Raw genomic sequence first — 11,738 nt, forward strand, 5'->3', positions numbered from 1 at the left:
TGCCTCCTCCGACTCTCCCTCCCCGCCCCCTCCTCGAGTCCCGGGCGCTTCTCTTTTCCCGCAGGACAGTCTGCTCCCGAGCACATGGCTTCTGGGCCCTTGGGCCCTTCCCCAAATCGGAGCTAGGCCTTCTTCTCTCGGTGACCTTCCGCACCCAGCACCTCCACGTCCAGCCCTCCCCCCAACCCTACCCCAGCTTGAAAGGCGAGAAAGAAACTGTATGGCGACTTCTTCTGGAAGAGGGTGAGGTCGTGGCGGAGTGTGGGGGGGGGGGGGGTGCTGAGAGGAGGAAGAAGGCTCTGGGGTTGCCCAAGATCCTCAGGCCCCCCTGCACCTCAGTCCCATTCGCTGGGTCACTCGCTGGAGCAAAGGGGAACCAGGAGCAGAAAGCCTAAGCGACAGGGAAACTGAGGCTCCAAAAAGGAATGGGCTTTTCCCACGGTCACGCAGCGAGTTTAAAGAGGCCGATCAGGGGGGAAGCTTCGGATTTCGATGCAGCATCTGTGAGAGTCTGAAGTCATCTCACCCCAGGCTGCCCGTTAAGCCCGGATTTACTCATCTATGAAATGAGAAATTCGGAGAACATCAACGCCTAAATCACAGCATGGCTGTGAGAAATTAAGCCCCAGGCACATGGGAGGGACCAGTCCGATGGAAGCTTTGGTTATTATTACTATTAATAACAGAGGCAGAATAGTTCCTAGAGGCAGATTTCCTGGCCGGCTCTGCCACTGACAAACTGAGGAACACTGGGCAAGTCACTGAACCTCCCTGTGCTTCCCTTTCCTCATCTGTAAAATGGAAGTAACAGTTGCGTCTCCAGGACTGTTGTGAAAGTTAACTGACCCTGTATGTACAAAGCGTTCAGAGCAGCCTGGTGCAAAGTGAGAGCTTTGCAGGTGCCTGCCATTATTGGCAGGGGACAGAGATTGACTTCCCAGATCCTTGGTCCTCAGGGCCATTCTACTGGAGATTCTGGGTGGGGGAGTGGGAACGTCAAACTAGTTGGCCCTCACTAAGCCCTGCCCACCCCCCCCACCCCCCCACCCCAGAGGCTGCCCCAAGGACCAGCACATACTCCTCAAAGGCCCTTTCTCTATAGTGGTTTCTCCTTAAGGTGGTGATGGGTGCTTTAAGTAGTTTGGGAAAAGATCGACCTTGGCCTGGGGCTCTGACCTCTGCAGCCGCTGGAATTCTTATCTTTCTGGTTTCAGTCCTTCACTCCCACCTCCTACACCGACCAAACTCAGTGGGGGTTTTCTTCAGGGTTCATCTGGAGTGCCTTCTCTCTCTCTCTCTCTCTCTCTCTAAGGGTGTGAGGAGGTAGATGACTCCGTGGCCTGTGTCATGCAGTGTCCTGGAAGGTAGGAGAGGGGTCCAAGCAGAAAGTTCAGGGTCAGGAGCACAGATTGTGCTTGGCTTTTTCAACTCTCAAGGCCTGTGACCCTGGACAAGACAGTTCATCCCACTGGAGTTCTGAATCTGTCCTTGAGGGTGACATTTCTATGCAGCCAACCTCTCAAGGTGGTTGGGGGAAATAAAAAGAGATCACAGACTTAAGAGGACTTTGACATCAGACTTTGACATCAAACATACCGTCATGTCTGCATACACATAGGAACACATACACATGGAAGCATGCAGTTTTTTGACTATGGCTGGCTGAAACACAGTACATATGTGCTTAGTCGTGTCCGACTCTTTGCCACCCCATGGACTGTAGCCTGCCAGGCTCCTCTGTCCATGGAATTCTCCAGGCAGGAATATCGGAGTGGGTTGCCATTTCCTCCTCAAGGACATCTTCCCAGAGATCGAACCCCAGGGATCGAACCCCTTGTCTCTTATGTCTCCTGCATTGGCAGGTGGGTTCTTTACCACTAGCGCCACCTGGGAATAGTAAATGCAAAACCTCATTTTTTCCCCACAGGGAATTGGTCCCAGCATGATAAAGTGATTGCTTCCTGAGGCACCCGCTTCCCTGGACACCCAGCATCTTCCCATACCTTACCTCTCTCCTGAAGACCAAGGGTAAGCCCCAGAGAGGAGCCCCCATTCCCCTGCTTTCCCCCCACCAGCCCCACACCCGTTGAAGAGAACATTCTTCTCGCTCTTGGATGACTGGCTTCAGTCTCCTCTCTGTAAACCTTGGCTGGTCATCACAGCGCCCTGTCACTCTTACTGGCCTCTGCTCACTCCCAAGAATTGCTGCAGCTTGTCCTCCACTGAAGTCCTGTCTGAACCCCTAGGTTTGTGAGGTCCTGAAACACCACTGTTTCTGGGACTTCTCTGATGGTCCAGTGGTTAGGACCCTGTGCTTTCACTGCAGAGGGCCTGAGTTCCATCCCTGGTCAGGGAACTAAGATCCACAAGCTGCTCTTTCCTTCCTCCCTGTCTTCCAGGAAACCTTTGCTGAAGCCCTCACTCCAGTATTCTTGTCTGGATAATCCCATGGACAGAGGAGCCTGGAGGGCTACAGTCCATGGGGTCGCAAAGAGTCGGACCTGACTGAGCGACTCACACTGCCTTTCACTGTCATGCCGTTTACATTTGCCAGCTCCCAAACAGAGTCTGAGACCCCAGCTAACCCACTCCTCACACATCTAGCCAGTCAGCGGCAGAGATGGGGGGAAAGCCAAGTCCTCCTCCCCAGAACTGCCGAGTTCCCCTCTGAACCTCAGTTTCCTCCTCTGTAAAATGGGGATCATAATGTTGTCTCCCAGAACTGACATGAGGTTTGAGTGAGACTGCATGTACAACAGTGAGCTGGAGTGACAGTGGCCTCAGGCCTCTGGGTTGGTGCAGCTGCCCAGACTCCTTGCATCGCAGCATCTGCCTCCCGTCTTGGAGTACACTTGCAGGCCGGAGGTGTCCATAGCTAGTTGGAGCATGTGGAAGTCTTGTAGCAGGACTGAAAACTGTCCCTAAAGAGGCCAGCATGGGCTCCAGGAAAATCACCTGCCTTTGTTGAATATCAAAAGCTCCACTCATACTGATCCTGAGCCTGTCACCAACTCTCTCAAAACAGGGGAGAAGGTCACTGTTCCCCATGGGAACAGGGGAGGAGAAGGGAGTGGATTGGAGTGGTCAGCTGCGCTGGGCAGAGGTGGAACAGGACTCAAACCCAGCAGGTCTTCCAGGACACGCTCCTTCCCCCCTGCCATGCTGCCTCTCCCGTGGGCCCAGGGGTTGGCATCAGGCTAACATAGGAGGAATCTGCTTTGCCACTTACCAGCTGTGTGGCCTTGAGCAGCCCCTTCACCTCTCTGAACTGTAGTTTGTTATCTGGGCATTACTTCCTTAGTCATAAGATGGAATGCCATGTACCAGAACTGGAGGGCCCAAGTGATGTGAAGGGTCCCTATTATTGTGATCTCAGCCCTACAAGTGGCAGACCTCCAAAGTCCAGGCTAACTGCCCAAGGTCCCCCAGCTTAAGGGCAAACCTGCCACCCAGGGCTCACTTCCCTTAGTCTCCTGGAAAAGTGGAGGGAGACCAGCCTGCTAGTGCCCTCTGGTGGTGTGATACAGTCTGGACTACACACAGCACAGCCAACTCCCCACAAGAATTTAAGAGCGCAGGACTAAAGTGAAATCACTCCATCATATCCAACTCTTTGTGACCCCATGGTTCCTTCACCCATGGGGTTTTCCAGGCAAGAATACTGGAGTGGGTTGCCATTTCCTTCTCCAAGAGATCTTCCTGACCCAGGGATTGAACCCTAGTCTCCTGCATTGTACGCAGACACTTTACTGTCTGAGCCACCAGGACTGGTAACCCTGAAATGAGAGTAAGATAGATTTTGTGAATTCATAGAAATGCCAGTGTAAAGGCTTTCAGGGCTCCAAGTGGTCTCACACCCTGCTTGGAATGGGGCAAGACACACACCCCTAGAAAACCTATGTGCGCTCATGCTCAATCTCTCAGTGGTGTCTGACTCTTTGCGAACCCATAGTAGCCTGCCAAGCTCCTCTGTCCATGGAATTTTCCAGGCAAGAATGCTGGAGTGGGTTGTCATTTCCTCCTCCAGGGGATCTTCCTGACTGAGGGATCAAACCCATGTCTCTTCCATCTCCTGCATTAGCACTCAGAGTGTTTACCTCTGAGCCACCTGGGAAGTCCTACATTAAAAACAACCACTAGGAGGTTCCACATCCTCTGTATGGCTGATCCAGGGAATAGGAATGAAGCTATAAAGGGACGTGAAGGCAAGAGCTTAGGGCTTGGGTCACTGGGAACAAATTGTCAAAAGCCAAGCAGTAATGCCACTGCACTGGGAGTGAATATAGGCTCTATTTCTATATAGGCTTAATTTCCTTATAACAACCCAGGGAAGTAAACCCATTGTACAGGTAAGGAAACTGAGGTTCCTAGACCAGAAAGAAAAAAAAGAAAAAAACTTGCCAATGGAAAAAAATAACAGAAGTGAGATTTGAACCCTGGCCAACTGACCCCAAAACTCAAGCTTTGAACCACTGTGTCTTATGGCCTCCTGAGACCTCAGTGACCAGCATCTGAACAGGCAAGTCACTGGGCCACCTACAGGGCTGGCCTCTCTGGCTGTCCACACTGGCCTCCCTGCATGTGCCACCAGGCTGGGTGAGCTTCTTGTTGTCCTCTTCTCAAGGGAATCCTCTGGCCTCCCTTGGACCAGCTCAGTGATCCTCCAGGTCAGGGGCATATGTCAGGGGTACTTCCTCTGGACATTTGATGATCTCAGGCATATGGATCCCAGGCCTTATCCAGGCACTGGTATCTCCTGGCATTGCTGGGTGGAACCTACCCAGCAGTTCTTAGTACATACACACCACCCATGGGTGAGGAGAGGATAACTCTGCCAGGTGGCACCCCATGATTGCCGTCTCCTTGGCCAAATGAGATGGGTCCTTGGATCCTTGCTACATGGAATGCTACATTCCTGAATCTGGAGTTCCCATTTCCGACCGTCCAGATTGTTCCAAAGTGGGTGTGTCTTCAATTCGAGCAAGGAAAAATGGAATTAGACTGCCAGAAGGCTACAGAACGCATATGATCACTGCCTTCTGGAGTTGTGCTCATATCCACCCTGGATAGGACCACCCAAGGGAGTGAGCAGAGAGTAGGATACAGCCAGCCTTGTGGCCCCCAATTCCCCTCCCTGCCTTTCAGTCACAGTACCTGAACTGTCACCATTAACCAGCAAGACATTGGATCCAGAGGACAGAAAGGAGATATCCAGTCAGAAAGCTCTCAAACTCCCTCTCCAGCTTTCCTTCTAGCTCCCTCTATCCAAGTGACCATCTAAATTGTGGAAAATTGAGAGACTTTGGGGCTGGGAAAGGGGCTGGATAAGGACATGACAGGAGGGAAGCAGGGAGGCCTTTAGCACCCCCTCTCTAGTACTCCCTCTCTGGAGTTCTATCTCTGGGATAAGCTTGGGTATCCCTTCTCAGGCCCAAGCACATGCTCTGTGGTAAATGCAGCAGACTCCCCTGCGCGAGGCAAAGTCCATAGGGCACACTTGGTCCTGACTCCTGTGGTCAGGAAGGAAATGGGAGGGGAGGGTCCAGAGAGAAGGGGTTCAGCAAGCGTGAGGGGGAGCCTGGTACAACAGGCAAGTGGGTACCAGGTTCTCACACAGTTGACAGGAAGTCCTTTGAAACCTAGGACACATCATGTCATTCCTTTGGGTGACTTCCCTTTTTTCTCACATGTGTTATGGGCTGCCAGCAGTCCTCTCCACCTGCAAGCATGCAGACAGGGGTATGTTCCTCCATCCTAGGAATCTGGACTGCCTTGGCTAATGGAGGCCTGCTGGAGTAGAAGTGATGCTGTGCTTTTAAGGCTGTTTCAGCTTCCTGTCGACGGGAGCCCTGAGTCACCATGTGAGGGGTCCAGGTTACTGTGTTGCCGGGAGAGGCCTCATGGGAAGCCCCATGGTGCCTGCCAGATCTGTGATGCAGGAAAGGGACCCAAACACCTGCCTTCAGATGCTTCTGGCCTCAGCCTCTATCTCTCTGTAACCACATGGAGAACCTGAGTGAGAACTGCCCAGTTGAGCCCAGTCAACCTCCAGAACCATGGAAACGTATCCCGAATTGTCATGTTAAGCCATTGCATTTTGGGGTGATTTGTTATGCAAGCAATAGAGAACTGAAACATTCCAGTAGGAACCAAGGTTGGCATCTAGTCCCCCTTTTCTCCCTTTTCCTCTCTGACCTCATCCCTCAGTTCTCCCCCATAACCCACCCCATCTTTCTGCTCCCACCACACTGGGCTTCTTGCTATACTTTGAACTTAGCCAGAAAGCTCCCTCCTGCCTCAGGGCCTTTGCACTGGCTATTCCCTCATTCTGGAATATTCTCCCCCAGGTAGCCTGTGACTCACTCCCTCATCCACCTCTGGTGCCTCTATGTCACCTTCTCAGTGAGACTGTCCCTGGGCACCCCATAAAATTTGTACCCCACCTTCAGAATCTTCTGCCTCTTCCCTGCTTTAATTTTTCAAGCACTTGCCATCATCTGACATATTCTATATGCATGTATATAACTGGGTTTTTTGTTTCTTTGTATCCCGGACTAGAACGTCAGCTCCATGAGGGCAGGGATTTTTACCTGCCTTGTTCACTGCTATATCCCAGCATCTAGAACAATCCTGGTACACGTGTGTGCATGCATGCATGTGTACTCAGTCGCTTCAGTCGTGCCTGACTTTGCGACCCTGTGGACTGTAGCCCACCAGGCTCCTTCCTCTGTCCATGGGTTTCTCCAGGCAAGAATACTGGAGTGGGTTGCCCTTTCCTCTTCCCTGGGATCTTCCTGACCTAGGGATCAAATCTGGGTCTCCTGCCTTAGAGGCAGATTCTTTACCATCTGAGGTTCACTGCTCAGTTTGGACCAGGTCTTACTCAACTATTCAACCAGCTGCTTTGATTAGAAGAAGCCAGTGGATCCAGAATTGATCATGTCTTAGAAACAATTGCTATGGCCACCGAGAACTGGTGGTTTGTCGAATTCACTTTCTTTCTCTTTGGCTTCGTGTCTCCTGGCCTGATAAACAACATGGAGGACAATGGGTGCAAATCAACAGTCATTCAGTCACTTGACAAACCTTGCCCCTGGCCAGGCCCCATGATGGGACTGGGACAGAGACATGAGGTATCTGTTGCCAGGAGCTCAAGTAAGTCCCACCTTTGACTTGGTCCACCTGTGGCAATTCAGTGCGCATTTGTAGACACCTGCTGAGTCTAGGGAGACAGCAGCGAACAAAGCAAAAACCCCTGCTTCGGGGAGCTGACGTTTGGTGAGAGGGCATGAGATGTCCACCCCAAGGAGCTCCAGGTCCAGTAGAGAGATGATACAAATCTAAGAGCAGTTAGACACAGTTTGAAGTGACACACACTTCAGGGAAAACTCTGGGAATTCCAAGTGTGGCAGAACCATTCTGGGAGACTTCCTGGAAGAAGAGGCATTTGGGTTTTTGTTTGTTTGAATATTTATTTGGGAAGATCCCTGGCAGCTCAGACGGTAAAGAATCTGCTTTTAATGCAGGAGATCTAGGTTTGATCCCTGGGTTAGGAAGATCTCCTGGAGAAGGGAATGGCAACCCACTCCAGTCTTCATGCCTGGAGAATTCCATGGACAAAGGAGAGCCTGGCAGGCTACAGTCCATGGGGTCGCAAAGACATGACTGAGCGACTAACACTCCCACTGTGTTTATTTATTATCTTTTTTGGTTGGGTTGGGACTTCGTTGCTGCACGAGGGCTTCCTCTAGTTGCAGCGAGTGGTGGCTGCCCCCTTGTCATGTGTGGTTCCTCATTACCGTGGCTTCTCATTGCGGAGCACAGACTCTAGGAGCTCAGGCTTCGGTAGTTGCAGCACCGAGGCTTAGATGCTCCATGGCCTGTGGGATCCTCCCAGATCAAGAATTGAACTGGGGTCCCTTACATTGCAAGGTGGATACTTAAACCGCTGGACCACCAGGGATGCCTGAAGAAGAGGCATTTGAACCAGGCTGGCAGGACAATGGGATTTTTAGCCAGGCAGACCTCCTCCCTGACAAATATCCATAACTCACTCCCTAACCTTCTCCCAGCCTCCTGTTTATGTCACCTTTCGCTAAGGCCTCCCCTCACCACCCACTTACAACTGGAACCGTACCCCTTTTCTCCTTGACATACACTCTATGATCCACTTCCATATCTATGGGATCCATTTGCCTATGTTCCCACCTGAAGTAGACAGGAAGCAGCAGGGAGCAGGGGTACCCACTCCTTCATGGAGCCTAGACGGTAGAGCAGAGAGGGGGTGGCAGCGGGGCCCCACCTCGACATCGGGGATTTGCTCAGTGAGGGGACAGCCAAGCCTCAAGGAGACTTGGGAGAGCACACCCCCAAGAGGATGTGAGTGTGTTCAGGCTCTGTGGTTTCCTCACCAGCATCTGCCTTGGCCTTGCCCTCTCTGGTCCTCTTCTGTCCTGCAACATCACACTGTCCCCCAGGTTCCTTCATTCCAATGAGCTCTGATGGGGAAAGTCCAGGGTCTTCAGTGGCTTCTCCTATGCTCCTCCTCTGCCCTCTATGTGCTCTGTTTCAGTAAAACAACGTTATCCGTTATTAACCCCATGTTGTTCATATGAATTGTATCACCTTTGTGCGTGCCTGTGTGCTAAGTTGCTTCAGTTGTGTCCAACTGTGTGCAACCCCATGGACAGAGGAGCATGGGATTCTCCAAGCAAGAATACTGGAGTGGGTTTCCATACCCTCCTCCAGGGGACCTTTCCAACCCAGGGACTGAACTTGGTGAACTGTGACTCCTGCATTGCAGGCGGATTCTTTACCACTGAGCCACTGGGGAAGCACATCACCTTTGTCGTTTTGTTTACTAATTTATTTCTTTTTATAGTTATATAAAAATTAAAAGTATAAAGCCTAAGAGTATAGCGATGTCCTAGGGCTCTGTGACAAGGTGTCACCGTTCAAGACAGGAGCACACATTACTCAGGGTTTGAGAAATTCCAGGCTGGATGTTATCAAAGTTGTCCTAAAGTTCTGACTTGGTGCTCTGGGTGTCGAAAAATGCATTCTCATACCAGGACCAGCGATGTACCCTTCCCTTGGGTATCTGCCTCCTGTGTCCTCCTGCCCTTGCAAACCTCAGTTTCTTCATCTGTAAAATGGAAAGAGTGAGAAGGTGATGGCTCCTACCTACCTGGAGATACTCCCACCTTTAACATCTCAGCGTCTGTCTTAAGCCTCTTCCAAATCCAGAGCACAACGGAGAGAAGTGAAAAGTTCACTGGCTAGAAAGAAAACTCTCTTGCAGGCCTAACCCCTATTGCAGGCAAGAAAAAGCTCTGTCATGGAGCCATCAAGCCCACTGGAACCCAAAGCCTGATCAGCCAGGGGGCGGGCAGAGAGCGAGCCAGGGGCCCATTAGTGCTTCCCTCATCAGGACCGAGTTGTCAACAGCCTAACAAGAACTGGCTTAAGCCAGTGATCTCCTGGGAGCTGTTACCAAGACTCACAGGCGTGCTCTGTGGCTAGATGAGAAACCAGTGTGTGATAACTTTTTTTTTTTTTAGGAGAACAACTTTCAATTCCCCAAGGATCACATTCCTTCATTGTGAAGTATTCCCTACCCATCTCCCCCATTCCCTCAGAAAAGAAAGGAAATTAAAAAAAAAAAAAGGCTTGGCTGCTTCTTCTGTACAAGCTCCTTGAAAAACTATTTTTACAACTCTCTGAAAAAGTCCTCTCTGATGGCGGCAGCCGGAGCCCATGGGGGGCATGGCATAGCGGAGCTGACGCAATGCACGTTTATTAGCAGTGAGGAAAATTTAAAAGGTACTGCTCTACTATAGCCGCCCCACAGACCTGGGAAGCCCCAGGGACAGCTGTCGATCTGGTGGTCTCTGGGCTGAGTCCTCAGACACACTTAATCAGTTGCAATCCTAGATCGGCACAGCCGGAGGGAGGCTTGGAGATCATCTAGGGCACTGAGGACAAATGCTTTTCATCATGCGTGCCAAATCTAATTGATTGGTAGGGGCTGCCTGAAGCCCCATGTTGAAAAGGATTCTGAGGCTGCATCCGGGTCCCATGGGAATGAACACTGTAATTGATTAGCAATGTCTGCCATGGAGAGGGCAGATTCATGCCATGTGTTGGCCACTCCTGGTCTAGTCCAGCCTTCCCATTTTATTGATGGGTAGGGTCTCTCCCAGCCTTTTGAGGGGCTGGCTGTTGTCAGTGGTGTGCCTGTGTGAGTGCATGCATGCTCAGTCCCTTCAGTCATGTTCGACTCTGCAACCCCAGACTGTAGCCCACCAGGCTCCTCTGTCCGTGGAATTATCCAGGCAAGAATACTGGAGTGGGTTGCCATGCCCTCCTCCAGGGGATCTTCCCAACCCAGAGATTGAACCCTCATCTCCTGCATTGCAGGTGGATTCTTTACTCACTGAGCCACCTGGGAAGCCCTGTCAATGGGGTGTGTGCGGGCGGGGGAACTTAAATATTTGTGAGGTCCAAAGATGTGTCGAAAGACTGCCTCTGAAAAACCAAAAGAATGACAGGGTTGGGTCAATTCAGTCAATGGCTTATTTCCTGGAAATAACTGGTATAATCAGTTGTCTTGTAGGATTGACAAGTGAGTTCAACCCATGTAGATGACCTGGCAGACCAAGGTGACCCCCACACAGTGTTTACCTAACATTAATGGTTAGACGGTCAAAAAGAGTCCATGAGACTTCCCTGGTGGCTCAGTGGTAAGGAGTTCGCCTGCCAATGCAAGAGACACGGGTTTGATCCCTGATCCGGGAAGATCTCATGTGCCTCGGAGCAACTAAGTAAGCCTGTGTGCCACAACTATTTCGCCTGTGCTCTAGAGCCTGGGAGCTCTAGAGCTGCAACTACGGAAGCCTGCATGCCCTCAAGCCCATGCTCCACAAGAGACGCCACCACAATGAGAGCCAGCTCACCACAACTAGAGAAAAGCCTGTGCAGCAACAAAGACCTAATGCAACCCAAAATAAGTAAATAACTAAAATAAAATTTTTAAAAATCCATGAATGAGGCTAATCATTTGGCCTCAGGACAATAAAATCCTCAAATGACCAATGGAATCATTCTAATCAAATGGACAGCTATCCTTCTGGTGTTTACCTGACGAGCTTGGATCTAACCATCCTGTCCATACTCCCTCCCCTCCCCCCCATCTTTTCCTCCCTGCCAAGGCTGGCTTCTTTCCTTCTCCTCTCCCAAGCCTGAAAGAGACCCTGAAATAGATCTTGCTTTCTCTAACCAAGAATCTTTCTGTGGTGGGTCAGACACTCCCCACACAACCAATACCTGCATATCAGTTCTGTCATTTTAGTTTCCCTCCTTCCATCTGTATGACAGCTCAGGGACCATCCAGACCATTCCTCAAGGTACAGACTCACTTGACACCACTGGGAAATACTGGCCCCGCTGGGTCCCCCGACTACCTCTCAGGTCGTGCTGAGTGCCCGAGATACATCCATTCTGTCGGGTCCAGCTGGGTTTACATGCACTTCTCACAGTGGCAGATAACTACTGAGGACCCCTGAAGGGGGCAGTCCCACAGTGAACATTTGGGGTGGGAAAGAACTTGGCATGTAATGGGGTGTGCTGAGGAGTACAGGAGGAGACCCGGGTCATTGATAAGGTGAGCCCGGCTGTTGGAGAGGCCTGGCTTGGTAGGAACCCTGGCAGGACTGCCCAGGGGCCCAGCTGCCACTTCT

At 51.3% G+C, this 11,738-nt stretch overlaps 1 long non-coding RNA gene across 1 annotated transcript; it reads left to right on the plus strand.

Moving 5' to 3' along the window:
- The first annotated feature begins 4 nt into the window (after positions 1-4).
- LOC139039133 (uncharacterized) lies at positions 5-9,655 on the plus strand. The gene is made up of 3 exons (XR_011492344.1): positions 5-243; positions 1,928-2,028; positions 9,561-9,655. It is a non-coding gene; the product is annotated as an uncharacterized lncRNA (long non-coding RNA).
- Positions 9,656-11,738: the final 2,083 nt, after the last annotated feature.

Source organism: Odocoileus virginianus, chromosome 2, assembly GCF_023699985.2.
Source record: "Odocoileus virginianus isolate 20LAN1187 ecotype Illinois chromosome 2, Ovbor_1.2, whole genome shotgun sequence".
Taxonomy (NCBI): domain Eukaryota; kingdom Metazoa; phylum Chordata; class Mammalia; order Artiodactyla; family Cervidae; genus Odocoileus; species Odocoileus virginianus.